The sequence below is a fragment of the Symphalangus syndactylus genome, chromosome 1 (assembly GCF_028878055.3).
Source record: "Symphalangus syndactylus isolate Jambi chromosome 1, NHGRI_mSymSyn1-v2.1_pri, whole genome shotgun sequence".
NCBI lineage: Eukaryota > Metazoa > Chordata > Mammalia > Primates > Hylobatidae > Symphalangus > Symphalangus syndactylus.
The window spans coordinates 123,382,529-123,397,834 of NC_072423.2; the positions used below are offsets into that span (position 1 = coordinate 123,382,529).

Genomic DNA, 15,306 nt, shown 5'->3' on the forward strand with positions numbered 1-15,306 from the left:
AGCAATTGGAGAATGGCAGGCTTAATTTACAAAAGGCCCACTGTTTCTGGATATATTCCCACCGTGCAATACAAACAGCCTCATCTGAGCCCTGATTTAGATCACTGAATTTGGGCTTTTTATTTCTGTATGCCTCTCATCAGTAGGTTCTCATAACTTGGATTCTCATCCAGCTCTACTTCTGTACTATTTTTTCTAATGTTTTCTCATCTCTCTACTCCCTGCAGTTATTCTATCCCATTATTATTTCCCTTCTGCAGTTAAAAAGAAAAAGGATTAAAATAAGAATCTCTGTGTTTCTGGAAACTCTCACATGTCAAAGTTTGCAATGGTGAAAGGTGCAAATGTTCCCAGTGGTCCTCACCCAGGTCAAGTACAGAAGTAGATCCTCCTCCTCTGGGAATCTCACATACTCCTTTATTAGATGAATAATGAAATACTCTCAAGTGAGTCTGATAGATGAGACCAGTGGGCAACATACTGGAAAAGGAAGCCACCTGCTAGACACAGGCAACCCAAATCTATCCACTTCCAGCAATATCAAGCCTATCTGTTGTTCGGAATAAACCTATAAGACAACCTGGTCCCCAAACCCCTCTTTGCAATTAACGACGGCATTATTCCCCTACTCCTGTCCCAAAGGGTCCCACCCAGCTGAGATACAGTTCATGAATCTTTTGGACGCTCAATATTTAAGAATAGCAACAACCAGAATAACCCACAGGACTCTAAAGCTGTCCAGCAAAAGCTGCCAACCACTTGAGAGGTGCAGGCTACTGGGTTTTTGCTGCATCCATGAGAAGTCAGCCAAGGCCAGGGGTGGCCAAACCCCGGGCAGAAATGCCAGGGCTCTGAAGGATCAAGGCAGCTGCTTTGGTGCATAGCAAAATCACTCACCAACCCTACCCATTTCAGGGGAGCTGGGCTCTCACAGTTGTGTGATCTTCAGATAGTTTAAAACCTCCCACTAACATTATTCAATGATATGCATTCTCAAGGCAGCTGCAGAAGTACACGTTGCATATCCCTTAATTGAAATGTGAGGCACCAGAAGTCTTTCAGATTTTGGATTTTTTCAGATTTTGAAATATCTCCATATAATAAAGAGATATTTTGAGGATGGGACACAAGGCTAAACTTCATATTCATTTATGTTTACATACACCTTCTACACATGGCCTGTAAAGGTAATTTTATACAATATTTGAAATAATTTGGGGCATGAAATAAAAGTTTTGACTGTGACTCATCATACGAGGTAAGGTGTAGAATTTCCACTTGTGGTGTCATGTCAGCACTCAAAAAGTTTCAGATTTGGGGACATTTCAGATTTCAGATTTTCAGATTAAGGATGCTCAATCTGTACCAACATTCTGTCAACAGCAAAGTAAACTAGTGGCCAAGTCTAACTCAGCTTCATGCTCAGCCATTACTTTGCACCCGGAGACCTATAGTCTTTCATACCAAGGTTTATCAATATCTCCTTTACATATAAAGGCCATGCCACAGGACCTTTGCATGTGCTATTTCCTATCCCTGGAATGTTCTCTCCTTCCCTCAACTCTACCCCCATGATATGGTTTGGCTGTGTCCCCACCCAAATCTCATCTTGAATTGTAGCTTCCACAATTCTCACTATCATGGGAGGGACCCAGTGGGAGGTAACTGAATCATGGGGACAGGTCTTTCCTGTGCTGTCCTCATGAGAGTGAATAAGTCTCATGTGATCTAATGGTTTTATAATGAGAAGTTCCCCAGCACAAGTTCTCTCTCTTGCCTCCTGCCATCCATGTAAGACATGTCTTTGCTTTCTACCATGATTGTGAGGCCTCCCCAGCCACATGAACTGTGAGTCCATTAAACCTCTTTTTCTCTATAATTTACCCAGTCTCAGTGTCTTTATCAGCAGTGTAAAAATGGACTAATACAGTAAATTGGTACCAGGAGTGGGGTATTGCTGTCTTTCTCAGCAGTGTGAAAACGGACTAATACAGTAAATTGGTACCGGGGGCGGGGGGTATTGCTGTATTGCTGTAAAGATATCTGAAAATGTGGAAACGACTTTGAAATTGGGTAACAGGCAGAGGTTGGAACAGTTTGGAGGGCTCAGAAGAAGACAGGAAATGTGAGAAAGTTTGGAACTTCCTAGAGACTTGTTGAATGGCTTTGACCAAAATGCTGATAATGATAGGGACAATGAAATCTAGGCTGAGGTGGTCTCAGAGGGAGATGAGGAATTTGTTGGGAACTGGAGTAAAGGTGATTCTTGCTGTTTTAGCAAAGAGACTGGAGGCATTTTGCCCCTGCTCTAGAGGTTTGTGGAACTTTGAACTTGAGGGAGATGACTTAGGGTATCTGGTGGAAGAAATTTCTAAGCAGCAAAGCATTCAAGATGTGACTTGGGTGCTGTTAAATTCATTCAGTTTTAAAAGGAAAACAGAATATTAAAGTTCGGAAAATTTGTGGCCTGACAATGCAATAGAAAAGAAAAACTCATTTTGTGAAGAGAAATTCAAGCTGGCTGCAAAAATTTGCATAAGTACTGAGGAGCCAAATGTTAATCGCCATGACAATAGGGAAAATGTCTCCAGGGGATGTCAGAAGTCTTCATGGCAGCCCCTCCTATCACAGGCCTGAAGGCCTAGGAGGAAAAAATGGTTTCATGGGCCAGGCCTGGAGTCCTCCTGCTCCGTGCAGCCTAGGGACTTGGTGCACTGTGTCCCAGCCACTCCGGCCATGGCTAAAAGGGGCCAAGGTACAGCTTGGGCTGTTGCTTCAGAGGGTACAAGCCCCAAGCCTTGGCAGCTTACACAAAGTCAAGAATTAAGGTTTGGGAACCTCTGCCTAGATTTCAGAGGATGCATGGAAATGCCTGGATGCCCAGGTAGAAATCTGCTGCAGGGGTGGGGCCCTCACAGGCACCCTCTTAAAGAACCTCTGCTAGGACAGTGTGGAAGGGAAATGTGGGGTCAGAGCCTCCACACAGAATTCCTGCTGGGGCACTGCCTAGTGGAGCTGTGAGAAGACGGCCCCCGTCCTCCAGACCCTAGAATAGTAGATCCACCAACAGCTTGTGCCATGAACCTGGAAAAGCCACAGACACTCAATGCCAGCCAGTGAAAGCAGCCAGGTGGGGTGCTATACCCTGCAAAGCCACAGGGGCAGAGCTGCCCAAGTCCATGGGAGCCTATCTTTTGCATCAGCATGACCCGGATGTGAGACATGAAGTAAAAGGAGATCATTTTGAAGCTTTAAGATTTGACTTCCCCGCTGGGTTTTGGCCTTGCTTGGGGCATTTAGCCTTTAGTTTTGACCAATTTTTCCCATTTGGAATGAGTGTATTTACCTAATGCCTGTACCCCCATTGTATCTAGGAAGTAACTAACTTGCTTTTAATTTTAAAAGCTTATAGGTGGAAGGGACTTGCCTTGTCTCATATGAGACTTTGGACTGTGGACTTTTGAGTTAATGCTGAAATGAGTTAAGACTTTGGGGGACTGTTGGGAAGGCATGATTGGTTTTGGAATGTGATGAGATGATATTTGGAAGGGGCCAGGGAGGAATGATATGGCTTGGCTGTGTCCCCACCCAAATCTCATCTTAAATTGTAGCTACCACAATTCTCACTGTCATGGGAGGGACCCAGTGGGAGGTAGTTGAATCATGGGGATGGGTCTTTCCCATGCAGTTCTCGTGATAGTGAGTAAGTCTCATGAGATCTGATGGTTTTATAAAGAGGAGTTCCCCTGCACAAGTTCTCTCTCTTTGCCTGCCACCATCCATGTAAGATGTGCCTTTCGCTTTCTGCTATGATTGCAAGGCTTCCCCAGTCATGTGGAACTGTGCGTTCATTAAACCTCTTGTTCTTTATATAATTTACCCAATCTCGGGTATGTCTTTATCAGCAGTGTGAAAACAGACTACACATCCCAAATCTTCATTAATCTAGCAGACTCCAGCCCCTTTTCTGTGGCTCAGCTCCTCTCTCAAACTAATGATAGCAGAGCTCAGGAAGGTGAGCATTTTGGCAACTACATCAACATGGAATGTCACATGACTCATAGTGTAATCAATGTCAGCCACAAACTCTAACAAAACAATTGATAGAATCACAGGATTTTTAAGGAATAAGACATTCAGGGAATACATGGTTCATGTTCCCTCTCAGTGCTGGGGACAGGGATTCCATGGCTCTTGCTTAAATCTCTCTGGTGACAAGAAACTCACTATTTCATGAGACAGTCAATTCCAAAGAACAAGATGATCAGCCACAAACCACAGGCAATGACCATATGAATCAGTCCAGTTTAGACCTTTCTCCTCTGTAGCCAAGCTCTGCTGAAGACTGCAGCACACCCACCATAGGAGCCCCAGCACTTATCCCATCTGGCCTTGCCAAAGTGGGGCTAATGGTAGTTGAAAAACAGATTCCTAATCCTGAGCTGAGCACTCTTTTAAAGGAATGTATAGTATTAAATCAATAACAGTTTCCTACTTTTGATAATGTACTATGTATATATAAGATGTTATCATTGGGAAAAGCCAGGTAAAGGGTACCTGAATCTTTCCATAGAGTAGTTCCCCTCATCCTCACAAGTTTTAAACTGCATGCTATTCTGAGTAGTGTGATGAAATCTCATGCCATACTGCCCAGGATGGGAATCATACCTTTGTCCAACATATCCATGCTGTTACACTACTACCCATTAGTCTCTTAGTAGCTGTCTCAGTTATCAGATTGAAAAAACAGTAGATAAAGGGTTCAGGACTACCCACAGTTTCAGACATCTACTAGGGGTCTTAGAATGTATTCCCAATGGATAAGGGGGGACTATTGTACTATTTTGACTTTTAATGAGTTAGAGCTCCTTATGAGTTATAACTTTTTGTGAGCCTTAAACTATTTCCAGATTAAAAGTTATAGATATAGAGAGACAGAGACAATAGGAGCCAGGGTCACTGCCCTCAAGGCATGTACTCATGGTGGAACTCTTGGGCATGGACATAGTGAGATTTTTCTGAGGTCTTTATCATCTATAAGAACTATCATACTAAAACATATAACCAATTCCATTACCACTCAAGGGTCCCCAGTATTTCTGGCTAAACAGTTCCCAATGTCACTCCCAACCCAGTCAGCAAGGGTTCCACACTGTGGTCCCTAGACCAGCAGCATCACCTGGGAATGTCACAAATGCAGATTCTTAAGGTCCACCTCAGAGATACAGAATCAGAATCTACAAGGAGTGAACCTAGCAATATATTTGTGAGGGGGCAGGGAGAGCAATATAAGATGTATCACTTTCACCATTTTCAAGTGTCCAGTTCTATGGCATTAAGTACATTTTCGTTATTCTACAACCACCACCACCATCCACCTCCAGAACTTTTCATCTTCCCCACCTGAAATGCTGTACCCATCACCCATGATCTGTTTAAACAAGCCCTTCAGGTGATTCTATGCCACCTAGTGTAAGAACCACTCTACAATCACATGATGTAGGGGCATTGGCTGCATAGCATATGTGGCAATTATCTTTCTGTATCTTTGACCTCCGTGGCCTTGTCTTCTTACCCATTGCTTGTCTTGAGAACACAGAGTGATCAATTATTTGCCTGACCACTAACACCACCCCAGCCTAGGACAACACTATAGGAGGCATGTGAGCTTGCATCTGCCAACCTAGCTTTTAATCAGAAGCCAAGGTAACACTCCAGGGTCCCTAAAAAAACAGGCAAGGGAAAGTAATGGACCCACAAGAAGCATAAAGTATTTGCTAAGCACCCTCTGGGGCGTTTCAGGTAAATGATCTCCATTAATCCTCATTACAATCCCATGCTGCCTCCATTTTACAGAAGAGGAAACTGGGAACCTGACGTAAGAAATGCGCTTCACGTCACCAGGCTGGCCATGCAGAGGTGGAAGTCATACTCCGGTTGGGTCCTCCCTCACTACAGGAGAGCCACAGGCGCTCAGGTCGGCAGTTACATTATACAGGACTTCAGAAGCCCAAGATCAGGCCCATTTTGTTCAAATCCTTTAACCTCACCTATGCTTGGAATCCCAACTCCCATTTCTACTCCTTTCCTAAGGGTTGGTGTTTCAGAATGTCTGTTAATCCCTTGGGCTTCTTTTAGACCCTTTCTCCAGGTAGGGATGGTTGTGGCTGCAGTGGTGGATGAGCCTGGCTGGGAGTTCTGCTCTGGGCTCCAAAGCTCTTCAGGGTAAGCCCCAGGGCCCAGCCCAGCATGATGTTTGCATGCACAGGCATTCAACAGATGCCTGTTGAATTAAAGGGGCAAGTATATCCATCTTGATGATGTATCACAATTTTTAAAAGTACACCCACGTATGCAGTGGCTGCTTCCTCTGGTCATAGATTAGTAATAATTTAATGACAAGGGAGGAAGAGAAAGGATCACATTTCCTTCCATTAAGACCAGCAATCAATCAAGGCTGTTAAAAATCCAGCTAAATTTAGCATGAGATATGGGCTTTCAGAAAGTCTTCCATAGTGTAGGAGGCCACTAAAAATATAACGAAACAATTAAGTCACCACAGGATTAATGGAAGTCTATAAATGGTGAGGACCCCAGAGATCAGAACTAGGGCTTGCCATATCTTGAAACAGGTCTTATCGATGAGAAGGACCTAGAGAAAAATCTCTAGATATGAAACATCACGAAGTTCTTCCATTATTAAAATGTGAAGCTAAAGAAGAGTTTCTACATGAGTAGAGAGAAAAGGTATACGAAGGCATAAAGCCAAATTATTCATAGAAAACTAATCTATATCATAGCACCATTTCCTAAACCTCAGGAGAAAAAAGGTGTTCTGTGGTCAAGTACATTTAGGAAATGCCAAACAGTGCATCCTCCTTGTGTGCCTGGGCTTCTAAAGCTCCATGAAGTCCTGCAATAAAAAGCCTGCGTTAAATTCAATTATGTTCCAAAATTAGTTTGAACTCAGAATTTTGTTTTGTTTTTTGACATAAAAGTTGTTACTATCCTTTGAAAAAATGCTTTGGGAAATGCTGGTATGAAGAATAATATTCTTTATGTTGTCAAGTGATTTAAACAGGGATCTGGGTCTCATCAAGGAAGGACTGTCCCATAAAAATGATCAGCTGGAGCATTGCTGCTGCCACGCAGGATGACAAAAACACCAGGGACTGAAATAAAAAGGTATGAGAAACCAAGCCACACCCAGTGTCTGCTGCCTACCAGGCAGGACTTCAGATGGGTGTGATGGAGTTACAGGGCAGCACCCAGGACCAACCCAACATCTGAGGGGACATAAATGGCTGTAACATTGACTCAGCAAAGCCACGGCTGGAATCTGTCCTCCAGAATTAATAGTTAGGTGCCCCAAGATGCTCACTGCAGCATGGTAGGGACAGGAGAAAATGAGAAAGAATTTAAACATTCCATAACTGGGGATGAGTAGGAAAAGTGCTGGCACATCCAGAATGGGGAGGTGGGATTATCCACCCATGGACACCTTTGCTCAGAGTTAAGCAAAGTGTGGGCTGAGTGCCAGCCGAACCAAATCTCCTGAGGAAGTCTGGTTAAAAATGTACTGCTTCAGTCCAAGATTTCATTAGGACAATCCAAAATTTAGGGGGTTGAGGGGAGTTGCTGGCTGCTCCCTCTGAAGCCAAATTTAAAATGTAGATAGGCAATCTCATGTGACCAAGTGTTTACAGCTGACTATCGGGTTATATGATCTGACAGGTATTAGTCTACTCATGATAACCAACAAACAGAATTGTTTTTCACAACTGTTTGAAACTATCCTGGACAACACACAAAAATTAACTCAAAATGGATCACTAATCTAAATGTAAAAGATAACGTTGTAAACTTCTAGTAGAATATCTTGAGCATATGTTCATTTTGGAAATACTCCAGCTTCTCCTAATATTCAGTGAACATTTATTGGGCAATTAGTCAATGTCAATTACTCTGCGTGGTGCTGGGGATATGGAGACAAATGAGACAGTTCCCGATGCCAAGCATCTTAAAATACTTTTTGAGTTCTTTATGGCTTTATCATTAATAAAATTATCCAAAACCTCTTTGAATTCATGTATATTTCTTGCCAGACTACCTTGGTTGTAACCTAAGTTTCTGGACTGTTTGCCTCATTAATTAAACAAGCAAGGATACATCTGCCACATGCTAACATTTCTCCAACACAGCTGATGGTAAGAAGGGTATCATGCCCAGGGAAGTACAGGATGAAAGAGGAACAAATGTCAGATTCAGGAGAGCTATGGAATAAACATCACTTTTAAATCCAGACCAATATATAACTGCCAAAATGGCAGAAGAATCTAGCCAGCTATCGCTCCAAGAGGTAGGATTATACTGACTAATTTGAGGAAACTGGCTAACAGGAAGGAATGAAAACAACCACTGAACCTCCGTGCCGTGGGCATCTTCCCTACCACTGTTGCTGATGAGGAACAAAACAAGGGTTTGAATTTCTTCTTATTTTCCCTGATCTTTCAGGGCAGGGGGGAGGGGGCATGGTTAGAAAAGTATCTAAAAGGTCAACTAAAGAGGAATAAAGGTATAAAACCAAAGAATATGGATAATTCAATAGTGGAATAAGTTCCAAAATGAACTAGTAACCCAAAGGAGCTCAGGATGCTGAGTTTGGAGAAAGTAGGCAGTGGGGATAGGAGACAGACAGACAGACATCTGTAGGTGCTCCAGGGCAGAAATAGGAGGGGAGTGTGTGATTACATGGAGGTAGACTCTGGTTCAGCGTAAGAAAGGGCTTTCAGGTTGCTGATGCCATCCAGTGCTGGATGGGCTGCCGGACACAGCAGAGCCCGCCCACAACCAGAAGGCCAGAGCTAAGGGACGCCTGTCATGGCCCCCAGTGCCCCATTCATGGCTCTCTGCTCTGAGAATAGGAGGAGACCCACCAGCAGAACAGCTGTAGGCAGAGGAGCTGAAGGATGGCCAGTGTTGCATTTCCCAGGCATTCTATACAGGTGGGGAGCATTATTTGTGGCACAAAGGAAATTCTTATTCCCTGACTTCAACACAGGAAGCACAATAGTGCTTACTTACTATCTACGTCTGCACCCTCCAAAGCCCTGAGAATAATAACAGGGCTGAGAAATGAGTCCCTGGAAGGCTTGTACTCGAGCCTGTGGGTGAACTGTGGACCGCCTCTCCAGGCATGACCCCAGTAATTCTTACAGTGTCATAAAAAGCCACGCGGAAAGTTTGATCAGCACAAGGTCACCAGAAAAACTGTACTAAAACGCCAGCTGAAAGCAATGATGCTGACCTTGTCAGCAGCTGGATGGCAACCCCTGTGACCCCACTAGGCTTTCTGAAATGCTGGAAAGATTTTGCACGCCGTCATCACCATGCTAATGGAGCTTGGGCTCTAGAAACCCCAGTTTGGGAAAGTCAGAACCATGCTTCTTAACTTTTCTAAGTGTGAAAGCAACCTTTATAATATGAAAATATTTACCAGAACCTCAGGTGATACAAGGTATACTTTTACTTATTAGTTGATTCAGGAACTGCGTATGTTTTATGAATTTACTCAGGCCTCCTTACGACAATCCCAAGGTCTCCCAAGAGATTAGGAGGTTTGACACTAGACCTGCACCGTCTGATACGGTCACCACTACCCACGTGTGCCTAATGAGAACATAAAATAGGGCTAATAGTCATACCAGACTTCAAAGCCCTAGTACAGAAAAGAAGGCAAATATTTCATTAACATTTTATTGATTTTATGTTGAAATAATAACATTTTGGCCATATTGGACTAAATAATAGACATTTTTATGGGCTGAACTGTGTTCCCCCAAAATTCTGTGTTAAAGTCCTAACTCCCAGTACCTCAGAATGGGGCCGTATTTGGAGACTGGGCCTTTAAAGGGGTTGATTAAATTAAAGTGAGGCCCTCAGGGTGTGCCCTAATCCAGTCTGACCGGAGTCCTTAGAATAGGAGGAAATGTGGACACACAGAAACCCCAGAGATATGAGTACAGAGGACAGACCATGCGGGGACACAGGGAAAAAGCAGTCATCTACAAGCCAAGAAGAGAGGCCTCAGGAGAAACCAAACCTGTGGACACCTGATCCTGGACTTCCAACCTCCAGAACTGTGGGCAAATACATTTCTGTTCATATAAACCACAAGTCTGTGGTCTTCATTATGGCAGCTCTAGCAAGCTGATACATGTTATTGAAATTAGTTTTACCTGTTTAACTTTTTCAATGTGGCTATTAGAAAAAAAATGCTCATCATCACTGGTCATCAGAGAAATGCAAATCAAAACCACAATGAGATACCATCTCATGCCAGTTAGAATGGTGATCATTAAAGAGTCAGGAAACAACAGATGCTGGAGAGGATGTGGAGAAATAGGAATGCTTTTACACTGTTGGTGGGAGTGTAAATTTGTTCAACCATTGTGGAAGACAGTGTGGTGATTCCTCAAGGACCTAGAACTAGAATTACCATTTGACCCAGCCATCCCATTACTGGGTATATACCCAAAGGATTATAAATCATGCTACTATAAAGACACATGCACATGTATGTTTATTGCAGTACTCTTCACAATAGCAAAGACTTGGAACCAACCCAAATGCCCATCAATGATAGACTGGATTAAGAAAATGTGGCATATATACACTATGGAATACTATGCAGCCATAAAAAAGGATGAGTTCATGTCCTTTGCAGGGACATGGATGAAGCTGGAAACCATCATTCTCAGCAAACTATCACAAGGACAGAAAACCAAACACCGCATGTTCTCATTCATAGGTGGGACTTGAACAATGACATCACCTGGACACAGGGCAGGGAACATCACACACCAGGGCCTGTTGTGGGGTGGGGGGCTGGGGGAGGGATAGCATTAGGAGAAATACCTAATGTAAATGATGAGTTGATGGCTGCAGCAAAGCAATATGGCACATGCATACCTATGTAACAAACCTGCACGTTGTGCACATGTACCCTAGAACTTAAAGTATAATTTAAAAAAAAGGAAATTTACAATTACAGATGTGACCACATTATATTTCTATCAGACAGTGCTGCTCTTGAGTTTCCACTGTAGGGACAACACCTCAATTCTGGGCAGAAGGAAGGGAGGCACCACTGACTTGGGGCCCCCCTTCACCTAAATGAAGTGTCTCACTGCTTGCCACCAGGCCTCCAAGGGAGCCAGGGAGCTGCCTTTCAACACAAAGTAATGGCTCCGTGTGGTTTTCCTTAAAGGTTACACAGCCTTGAACCATTTCCTGAAATTGTTTGAGTCATTCCCTCATTCTTTCTGACATATTTTAAGTAAGCTGGACAGGCACGTGCAACAGAGTGTATCTGAGTCTCCAAAATTACCATCTGGCAGGTCTTTGTTATTAAACAATTAACTCACAAAAGGCTAACAAGAGGCAGCAAGGACACCTGTCTGGAAATTCCAGCTCAGTGGATTTACAGAGGACTCTTCCGATGCATTTGCATATTTTTCAGTGGGCTGAGCTTAGCACTTTACAAGCAATGCCTCATTTTATCCTCACACCAACCCTTTGGGGTAAATATCTGACCCCTGCCCTTTCACATTAGATTTATACCCAAGGAGCGAGATTATCCAGAAAGCAATTCCTTATTAAATGACCTCAAAATGGTTATGGTGTGTGTGTGTGTGTGTGTGTGTGTGTGTGTGTGTGTGTGCTCAGTCTCATCCATCACTTTTCCAGATTCAGAAAAGTTCGATTTATTACAAGATGGAAAAAATCTTTCCTTTCAAGTTCAATACATTAACTCTTTACTCATCCTTAGAAATGGACAGCAAGGAAGAAACAACGCTGGAACCTACTCCATCATTTATTTGATAAATAAAGTGTTTTGGGGGTCCTACGCCCAGGGTGACAGTGTTGAATGCCATAAGCTCCCTGCTTTAAAATAACCTATGCTCCGGTACAGAAGATAAAATGCAAATATCCAAGTAACATAAATACAGGTGGAAAGAAGGTGCTAAGGCAGCTCAGATGTGAGGGAGCTCAGAACCAGAAGGCCCACAGCCCACCCTGGGGAGAAGGGTGAGAGGAGGGTTAGCAGAGAGGAATTGCAGATCAGGGTGGTGGGAAGTCAGCCCAGGGGAAAAATTCTGGCAGCTGGCTCTGGAAACGGAGTACGTTTCACACAGGTAGAGCCAAAGGAAGGAGTCTGGAAGGCATAGGAATGCTTCACTTGCCAAGTCATGGTATTCAGAACTGATGCCCCAGCAGACCAGCTCCTGGAAGGCAACGGTTATGGCTTACGAGTCTCCATCTTCCCGGGGCCCAGCACAGTGTCTGGCACACAATGAGCACTCAATAAATAGGGTGCCATCCAAGTCGGAACACTTGACAGTGAAATAGAGAACTATTAATGATTATGCTGGGACAACAGGCATAAACCAGGACTGTCCCAGGCACACCTGTACATAGGACACTGTATCACTGATGTGTGTACAAACAGAAGTGAATTGAAAATAGAGAAGCAAGGGGTGGGAGGGACAAGTATGGGACTAGGCCAAGTAAGACAGTGCCCCGAATGCAGGCGTGAAATAACCTGAGCTGTTGGAGGACAGGGCCCAGTCTTTTTAATCTTTGTTTCCCCTCCACCAGACGCAGAGCTATGTACCCAACAGACACTCGACACACGCTAGTGGGCTGAATGCATGGACCAGACTTCAAGCTCTTCAGAAGAGGGTTAAGTGACAGTCATTGTTTAAACTGCAGAGGCCACAGACAGGCAGGGAAGATCAAACAGAAGCACAGAGAACCTCCAGTCCCCAGGACTCCTGACTGCCCTGGACTCACTGACCCACACTGAGCTTTCCTCCCACCACAGAGCACGGACACACGTGCACAGAAGCAGCTGAAAAGTGCAACCTCGCCCAAGAACAGGAGAAACCTAGCACCAATCCACCCAGAAACGGGCCATCCAGAACGGCGTTTTCTCTTTCTCAGACTAACTAGGTAATAATAACGAGAAGAGCCATCATCTTTTGCGTTCAAAGTCATAGAACTAGTTGGTTGCTGGATGGGATTCAAACCCAAGAGGTGGCTGCTTACCAGCTGTGAGATCTTAAATAAATTAAATGCTCTAAATCTCAGATCCCTCAATGGTAAAATGAGATTTTATTTTGTTTTTATATATGTAGATATAATTCTGATACAATTTACTCTATATAATCATATATTAATTATCATATGTAATTGTATTCTTTATAAGGACTTCATGTACATGTAAAACATGTAGCACATAGTAAATGCTCAACAAAAGATAGCTATTATTGTTATTGCTACAACTTAATTTCTTCTTTTTATTTACATAGCCCTTAATACATTTTTTTAAAAAGAAGCAACTCTCTGTCACCCTCTTCACACAAATCTCCTGGGATGCATGTGAATAAACTATTCATCCACCATTGGACCCACCATTGTTCCAGCTCCCATGAAGTGGGGCTAGGGCTGTCTTGTGAAAAGACCCCCAGATTACCTATGGATGGCTGCTTTGAAGGGGTGGGTTTCCTCAGCCTGGGAGCTTCCCTAACTCTCTGTAGATGACAGAATCCTTTCTGCCACACACAGCATACTCACTACAATCAACAAATTCCCCATCTGCAAAACAGAAGTCACCAAGGAAGCTGGTGGCCCACAGTAACCTGTCGGGGAAGGAATATAGGAGGCCACCATTTTCTCACAAAATGCAGGAAGGACCCATGCAATTTCTAAGCTGGCTTCTCGTATTCTGTTTGCCCCAAGAAAGCAGACCCAAGAAAAGGAGAAGGAAAACCACTTTAAAATTTTCTGCTTAATAAGAGCTTGTACTTCAAGAGCTTCCCGGTCTCTGGGAAGGGGAAATAGATTTCCGACATAGCTGTGTCCAAAAACACTGCAGTGAAGTTTTAAAAAACTGCTGAAAATTCATGCTCAGTCAGTTGACTGCTGACAACACTGTCCTTCAAGCAATAGGCAGAGAATGCAGAAGAAATTATAGCCCACAACACCCTCCTATAAGGGGCACCCCCTCCATTAACACACATCAGCGTGGGCTGGCGAGCTGCACAAGGTCACATAAAGTCAGTGCTGCTGACTCAAGCCTGGCCCCACGTTGTTGATGAGGAGCACTCGCTCTCACAGTCAGTGTGAGGAGAGAGGCATCTGGCCCCTCCGAGGCCCACTTGCTTCTGATACCTGCATCAACTGCCAGCTGGTGGCTTTGTCCCTTTTCCCCTGTAACTTTTGGTATCTGTGTCTTTGAGCTCCTTGCTTTGTGGTCTATGGACCAGCAGCACCAGTGTCACCATGGAGCTTGCTAGAAATTCACCTCAGACCTGCTGTATCAGGATCTGCATTGAACAAGGTCCCAGGTGCTTCGTGTGCATGCTAACGTGAGGAGTCCTTGTCAACCAGCCCGTGAAGATGACTGAGAGGCTCTGGCTTGCCCTGGTCCAGGGAGAAAGAACATGCCAGTTCCGAGAGCTGCCTTACCATTTGCCCTCTTCTCTTCCCACATTTCTTATTTGCTCTGTACTTTCTATTTTCTTCTCACCATCTGCTTCTAATCATTTTCTAATCCCCAAAAAAACTATGAAACGAGTCTTGACCCCTTCCAAATGCAGAGGCAGTTAGAAAGAGGAAAAGATTTCCAGGGTAGAGCAGAAGGAAAAAAGGGGCCCAATGTTTACCAGACCCCTACTAAGAAGTCAGTATTCTGCTCCCCATTTCAGCTGAGGACACTGAAGCTCACCAGTAAAGGTGAAGCAACTTGCCTGAGACCATGTGGTTGATCAGAGCGAGACCTGGACCACCCCAGCCCGGCCCAGCCCCTGCCATGCTAAGCAGGAAGAGCGCTTCAGTTCATGTGCTTCACACATGTTGAGTTGAAAGGGAATCTTTCCACCCAGCACTAGCAAGAGCATCAGGAAGAAGGGCTTTTCTGTGCTAAAAGGCAATACTGTAATATGTCTCAAACCTAAAATGCCTTCCCTTTCCCATCGAGCAATACCACTTCCATCCTCTGCACTGCCACCTTTTATCTAGTTCTATGCCACTGAAAACAGAAAACATCACATCCAAGATGGTGACATCCTTTGAACGACCCACTCAAGGTGAACCATCCAACCTTCTTCTATTCTGCTTCCCCCACTGTATATGGGGCCTGTATGTGGATATAAACATTTGTGTGTGATTGTTCCAAAACACTAGAGGGAGAGATTATGTTCCGTGGCCCACTTGCAACTCAGGTTTTAATCAGTATGTCTA

General features: G+C 44.0%; 1 protein-coding gene across 3 annotated transcripts in view; it reads right to left on the minus strand.

Moving 5' to 3' along the window:
- The window catches only part of ITGA9 (integrin subunit alpha 9), a 376,700-nt gene that overhangs the window by 255,516 nt on the left and 105,878 nt on the right, over positions 1-15,306 (minus strand). The window lies entirely within an intron of this gene.